Source organism: Entelurus aequoreus, linkage group LG06 (genome assembly GCF_033978785.1).
Source record: "Entelurus aequoreus isolate RoL-2023_Sb linkage group LG06, RoL_Eaeq_v1.1, whole genome shotgun sequence".
Classification (NCBI taxonomy): domain Eukaryota; kingdom Metazoa; phylum Chordata; class Actinopteri; order Syngnathiformes; family Syngnathidae; genus Entelurus; species Entelurus aequoreus.
Genome location: NC_084736.1, coordinates 65,703,664 through 65,710,556, shown reverse-complemented (window position 1 = coordinate 65,710,556; position 6,893 = coordinate 65,703,664). Strand labels below are relative to the sequence as shown.

Sequence of the window (6,893 nt, the reverse complement as noted above, 5' to 3'; positions counted from 1 at the left end):
CACATGAACACCTTAATTTGATCTGGTTTGTCTTTTCAAAAATCAGATGAACACACCTGGCTCATGCTATTGGAAACCATTTCTCTTTGGCGTGTAGTGAGCGAAAGTCATACAACAAAATACGGAAGCTGAAATAGGCAAACATATAGTATACAATGAAATAAAAGCCTACCTGTTTAAATGTCAGAATGTTCTCAAAAATGCATTTATATATTTTAAAATTAAAAAAACATTTATTTTTAGAGGAAAAAAATGATAAACCACTAATGGTAACATGTTACATATTTTGTTTTGAAAAATGTTACTGTGAGGAAGTTGTAAACAGCACCTTTGATGAAGGTAGTACTTGGACACAGGAAGATACTGTACCCTATAACAGACAAACACACACAAATGCATATTTTATTTCCTTCTGAGGAAATTGAAATATTACTTGTTAGTCATATCACAGCACTTTACAACAGATGACAATGCAGAAGTGCATGTGTGTGTGTGTGTGTGTGTGTGTGTGTGTGTGTGTGTGTGTGTGTGTGTAAGTGCCTGGGACATGGGGGGTGCCCATCCTGCTGCACAATAAACAGTTTGTTTCCCATGAGCACCCCTCATGTTCCTGTTGTTGGCTCCATCGCTGCTCACTGGGAAACGTCCTGGCCTCTATTGTCCAAGAGGTCAGGGGTCACAGGATGCTTCTAAAGGCCCGAAAAGGGTTGGTAAGAGGTTGGATGGAGGCGTGATTGAGGGCCCTCCTACCCCTCGGGCACATATGTACCACTTAATAAACAAAACATTAAAATTACTTCCGTCTCTTGTCCCACCAAAGTTCCAACAGGACAATCCTGTCTCAAGTTGTCCTTGTCTAAATCTCCCCAAATTTGTGCCAATCGTTTATGCTGTTACAGTTTTGAAGTTTGACGAGTGATGCCATCCAGCCCTCTGTACATTGTCCAAATCACCCTAAACTTGTTCCATGTGTTTGCGCTGGAAAATTCCTGGTCTAACTATTATAGATTTTAAGTTAATAACGTTTCAATAGGCCCTTTTCCACCAAAAGTTTAGGAACTTTTGATTTCTGGAACCTCTAGTTTCTGAGGCGTTTGTTATGGACCATCTGTGACGAGCACAAAAGTCCAATAACAAAACACCACCGGGGTCATACTTGCCAACCCTCCCGATTTTTCCGGGAGACTCCCGAATTTCAGTGCCCCTTCCGAAAATCTCCCGGGTTAACCATTCTCCCAAATTTCTCCCGATTTACACCCGGACAACAATATTAAAAGGGTGCCGTGATGGCACTGCCTTTAGCGTCCTCTACAACCTGTCGACGCGTCCGCTTTTTCACCATACAAACAGCGTGCCGGCCCAGTCACATGTTGTATGCGGCTTCTGCATATACACGAAAGTGACTGCAAGACATACTTGATCAACAGCCATACAGGTCACACTGAGGGTGGCCGTATAAACAACTTTAACACTGTTACAAATATGCACCACACTGTGAACCCACACCAAACAAGAATGACAAACACATTTTGGGAGAACATCCGCACCGTAACACATTATAAACACAACAGAACAAATACCCAGAATCCCTTGTATCCCTAACTCTTCCGGGCTACAATATACACCCCCGCTACCACAAAACTCCGCCCCATCTCCTGAATTCGGAGGTCTCAAGGTTGGCAAGTATGCTCTGGGGTTCAGATCCGGGCGGCCATTTCTCGCAATCACGCCTCTCCAGGTTTCACTGTCATTGCCAATGTGAGCATTGAAGTCACCCAGCAGAACAAGGGAATCACCTGAGAGAGCACTCTCCAGTACTCCCTCCAGGGAATCCAAAAAGGGTGGGTACTGTTTGGTGCTCAGCTTTTAGCCGTAAAAGCTAGCTACGGCAAGAGATAAGCTAGCTTCTACGTCAACACAAAACGCGTTTAAGTTTGTTTTTATTGATTGATTGATTGAAACTTTTATTAGTAGATTGGACAGTACAGTACATATTCCGTACAATTGACCACTAAATGGTAACACCCGAATAAGTTTTTCAACTTGTTTAAGTCGGGGTCCACGTTAATCAATTCATGGTAATGTACAACACTGCGATACGACACCAATCTGTACTGACTGAACAATCATATTACAGTATCTGTAAAGTATTAGCCCACATTTCATGTTTTGTTTGTACACAGCTGAGTCAGACAGTGTGCGTACTGTAGTTGTACTAACACGCATGGCGAGCTGCGTGTACCATGATTGATATTAAAGTGACTCACTCAAATGGACATGTTTTGTCTGGTCCAGCAGACACAGTGTGTAGACAGAAAAGGGAAAACAGACGCATTTTGGCTTAAAAACTAAAGATAAAGGTGAAGTTATAACACTGAAACGCCCTCAGGAAGAGGTGCTTTAAGACATGGCTAGCTAGCTAGCGGCTAAAGTCCCGCCCCATTCGGCAGTGTTTTAGCTACATCTAAATCACTAATCCTCGCCGCCATGGCGACAAATAAAGTACGTTTCTTACAAGTATCATCCCTGCAGGACGAGGAATAGCTAAACATGCTTCACTACACACCGTAACTCACCGGCGTGAAAATGTAAACAAACTCCCGGTATTCAGCCGGAGCTGGAGGCCACGCCCCCTCCAGCTCAATGCGGACCTGAGTGGGGACAGCCGTTCTCACGTCCGCTTTCCCAGCAGCTTGCCTGCCCAATGACGTCATAACATCTACGGCTTTTAGAGAGTAGAGTGCACAACAAGCAGAGAGAGTTCTTGGTTTCTTATGTGGGTTTATTGTTAGGCAGTTTCATTAACGTCCTCCCAGCGCGGTAACAACACACAACAACAGCAGTCACGTTTGGTCTACTGTAAAGCAGTTCGTCTGCCATAAACAGCAATGTTGTGACACTCTTAAACAGGACAATACTGCCACCTACCGGATAGCCTGCACAACACTGAAATTCAAGTATGTCTTTTATTTATATGTATAATAAAATAAAAAATAAAAATAAAATATATATATAGCTAGAATTCACTGAAAGTCAAGTGTTTCATACATATATATATATATATATATATATATATATATATATATATATATATATATATATATATATATGTGAAATACTTGATTTGGTGAATTCTAGCTGTAAATATACTCTCCTCTTAACCACGCCATTGGCCACGCCCCAACCACGCCCCCCGCCCCAAACACGCCCCCCGACCACGCCCCCCCGGCCCCCCACCTCCCGATATTGGAGGTCTCAAGGTTGGCAAGTATGAATGATACCAAGTACAGTAGCGAATGTAGTCGATACTACTATGATTACATTTATATTCTTTCGTTTAAAAAAATGTATATTATATTTATAAACTCAGGAAATATGTCCCTGGACACATGAGGACTTTGAATATGACCAATGTATGATCCTGTAATGACTTGGTATCGGATTACCATGAATTGATTAACGTGGACCCCGACTTAAACAAGTTGAAAAACTTATTCGGGTGTTACCATTTAGTGGTCAATTGTACGGAATATGTACTGTACTGTGCAATCAATCAATCAATTGATACCCACATTTTTGGTATCATCCAAAACTAATGTAAAGTATCAAACAACAGAAGAATAAGTGATTATTACATTTTAACAGAAGTGTAGATAGAACATGTTAAAAGAGAAAGTAAGCAGATATTAACAGTAAATGAACAAGTAGATTAATAATTCATTCGGAAGCAGAAGCGGGGATGCCGAGCGGGGCTAACAACAAAGGGAAACGCTAACCAAAGAAGCGTGGAGTGCCCGGGTAAGAAGTCATTTAAACTAGAACTAGCCGGCACCAGGCTGGATAATCCCTGCACACATAGCAATTCTTTTAGAATAAAACACAACTCACATAATGTTTTTTCTTTTGTGACTGTGTCAGAGGCAGACACACATTGTACTGAGGTGGCTAACTATGATGCGTTCAGTTTATCGCAGCATCAAGCAAACAATCTGAAAATTCCCATCGTATCAATTCCTAGATATGGTCGAAACTATTTAAAGTGCACTACGCATAATAAACGCAACATTATTAATATTGCTACTTCGGATAATTTCAACAAACAATCCTCAAAACAGCCCACTACCTATAGTATGGGCTTTTTAAACATAAGATCATTATCTTCCAAAACGTTATTAGTTAATGAGGTCATTAGAGACAACAAACTTGACGTCGTTGGTCTCGCCGAGACCTGGCTCAAACCACACGATTTTTTTGCGCTAAATGAGGCATCTCCTCCTAACTATACCAATACACATGTTGCCCGTCCTCTTAAAAGGGGAGGGGGTGTCGCACTAATATACAATGAAAACTATAATTTTACACCTAACCTAAATAATAAATATACCTCGTTTGAGGTGCTCACTATGAGGTTTGTCACACCGCTGCCTCTCCACCTGGCTGTTATCTACCGCCCCCCTGGGCCCTATTCGGACTTCATCAGTGAATTCTCAGAGTTTGTTGCTGATCTAGTGACGCACACCGACAATATAATCATAATGGGGGACTTTAATATCCATATGAATACCCCATCGGACCCTCCATGCGTGGCGCTCCAGACTATAATTGATAGCTGTGGTCTTACACAAATAATAAATGAACCCACGCATCGCAACGGTAATACGATAGATCTAGTGCTTGTCAGGGGTGTCACCACCTCTAAAGTTACGATACTCCCGTACACTAAAGTAATGTCCGATCATTACCTTATAAAATTCGAAGTTCTGACTCATTGTCAACAAACTAATAATAATAATAATAACTACTATAGCAGCCGCAACATTAATGCTGCCACTACGACGACTCTTACTGACCTACTGCCTTCGGTAATGGCACCATTCCCAAATTATGTGGGCTCTATTGATAACCTCACTAACAACTTTAACGACGCCCTACGCGACACCATTGATAGTGTAGCACCGCTAAAGCTAAAAAGGGCCCCTAAAAGGCGTACCCCATGGTTTACAGAAGAAACTAAAGCCCAGAAATTATCATGTAGAAAGCTGGAACGCAAATGGCGTGCGACTAAACTTTAGGTTTTCCATCAAGCATGGAGTGATAGTTTAATAACTTATAAACGCATGCTTACCTCAGCTAAAGCTAAATATTACTCAAATCTCATCCACCTCAACAAAAATGATCCTAAATTTTTGTTTAGTACAGTAGCATCGCTAACCCAACAAGGGACTCCTCCCAGTAGCTCCACCCACTCAGCAGATGACTTTATGAATTTCTTTAATAAGAAAATTTAGGTCATTAGGAAAGAGATTAAAGACAATGCATCACAGCTACAACTGGGTTCTATTAACACAGATACGACTGTATATACGATGGACACTGCCCTCCAAAATAGTTTCTCTCTCTTTGATGAAATAACATTGGAGGAATTGTTAAAATGTGTAAATGGGACAAAACAAACAACATGTTTACTTGACCCAATTCCTGGGAAAATTATCAAGGAGCTTTTTGTATTATTAGGTCCATCAGTGTTAAATATTATAAACTTATCACTTTCCTCTGGCACTGTTCCCCTAGCATTCAAAAAAGCGGTTATTCATCCTCTACTCAAAAGACCTAACCTCGATCCTGACCTCATGGTAAACTACCGGCCGGTGTCCCACTTTCCGTTTATCTCGAAAATCCTCGAAAAAATTGTCGCACAGCAGCTGAATGAACACTTAGCGTCTAACAATTCCTGTGAACCTTTTCAATCTGGTTTCAGGGCAAATCACTCTACGGAGACAGCCCTTGCAAAAATGACTAATGATCTATTGCTAACGATGGATTCTGATGCGTCATCTATGTTGCTGCTTCTTGATCTTAGCGCCGCTTTCGATACTGTTGATCATAATATTTTATTAGAGCGTATCAAAATGCGTATTGGGATGTCAGACTTAGCCTTGTCTTGGTTTAACTCTTATCTTACTGACAGGATGCAGTGTGTCTCCCATAACAATGTGACCTCGGACTATGTTAAGGTAACGTGCGGAGTTCCCCAGGGTTTGGTTCTTGGCCCTGCACTCTTTAGTATTTACATGCTGCCGCTAGGTGACATCATACGCAAATACGGTGTTAGCTTTCACTGTTATGCTGATGACACTCAACTCTACATGCCCCTAAAGCTGACCAACACGCCGGATTGTAGTCAGCTGGAGGCGTGTCTTAATGAAATTAAACAATGGATGTCCGCTAACTTTTTGCAACTCAACGCTAAGAAAACGGAAATGCTGATTATCGGTCCTGCTCAACACCGACATCTATTTAATAATACCACCTTACCATTTGACAACCAAACAATTAAACAAGGCGACTCGGTAAAGAATCTGGGTATTATCTTCGACCCAACTCTCTCGTTTGAGTCACACATTAAGAGTGTTACTAAAACGGCCTTCTTTCATCTCCGTAATATCGCTAAAATTCGTTCCATTTTGTCCACAAGCGATGCTGAGATCATTATCCATGCGTTCGTTACATCTCGTCTCGATTACTGTAACGTTTTATTTTCGGGCCTCCCTATGTCTAGCATTAAAAGATTACAGATGGTACAAAATGCGGCTGCTAGACTCTTGACAAAAACAAGAAAGTTTGATCATATTACGCCTATACTGGCTCACTTGCACTGGCTTCCTGTGCACCTAAGAAGTGATGTGAAGTGAATTATATTTATATAGCGCTTTTCTCTAGTGACTCAAAGCGCTTTACATAGTGACACCCAATATCTAAGTTACATTTAAACCAGTGTGGGTGGCACTGGGAGCAGGTGGGTAAAGTGTCTTGCCCAAGGACACAACGACAGTGACTAGGATGGCGGAAGCGGGGATTGAACCTGCAACCCTCAAGTTGCTGGCACGGCCGCT

The 6,893-nt window shown here is 41.6% G+C and overlaps 1 long non-coding RNA gene across 1 annotated transcript in view; it reads right to left on the bottom strand.

Annotated features, from left to right (window-relative positions):
* Positions 1–263: 263 nt before the first annotated feature.
* The window catches only part of LOC133652456 (uncharacterized), a 162,927-nt gene continuing 156,297 nt past the window's right edge, over positions 264–6,893 (bottom strand). Inside the window, exon 7 of the long non-coding RNA XR_009826578.1 lies at positions 264–370. This is a non-coding gene — a long non-coding RNA (uncharacterized LOC133652456). The remainder of the gene's footprint in view (positions 371–6,893) is intronic.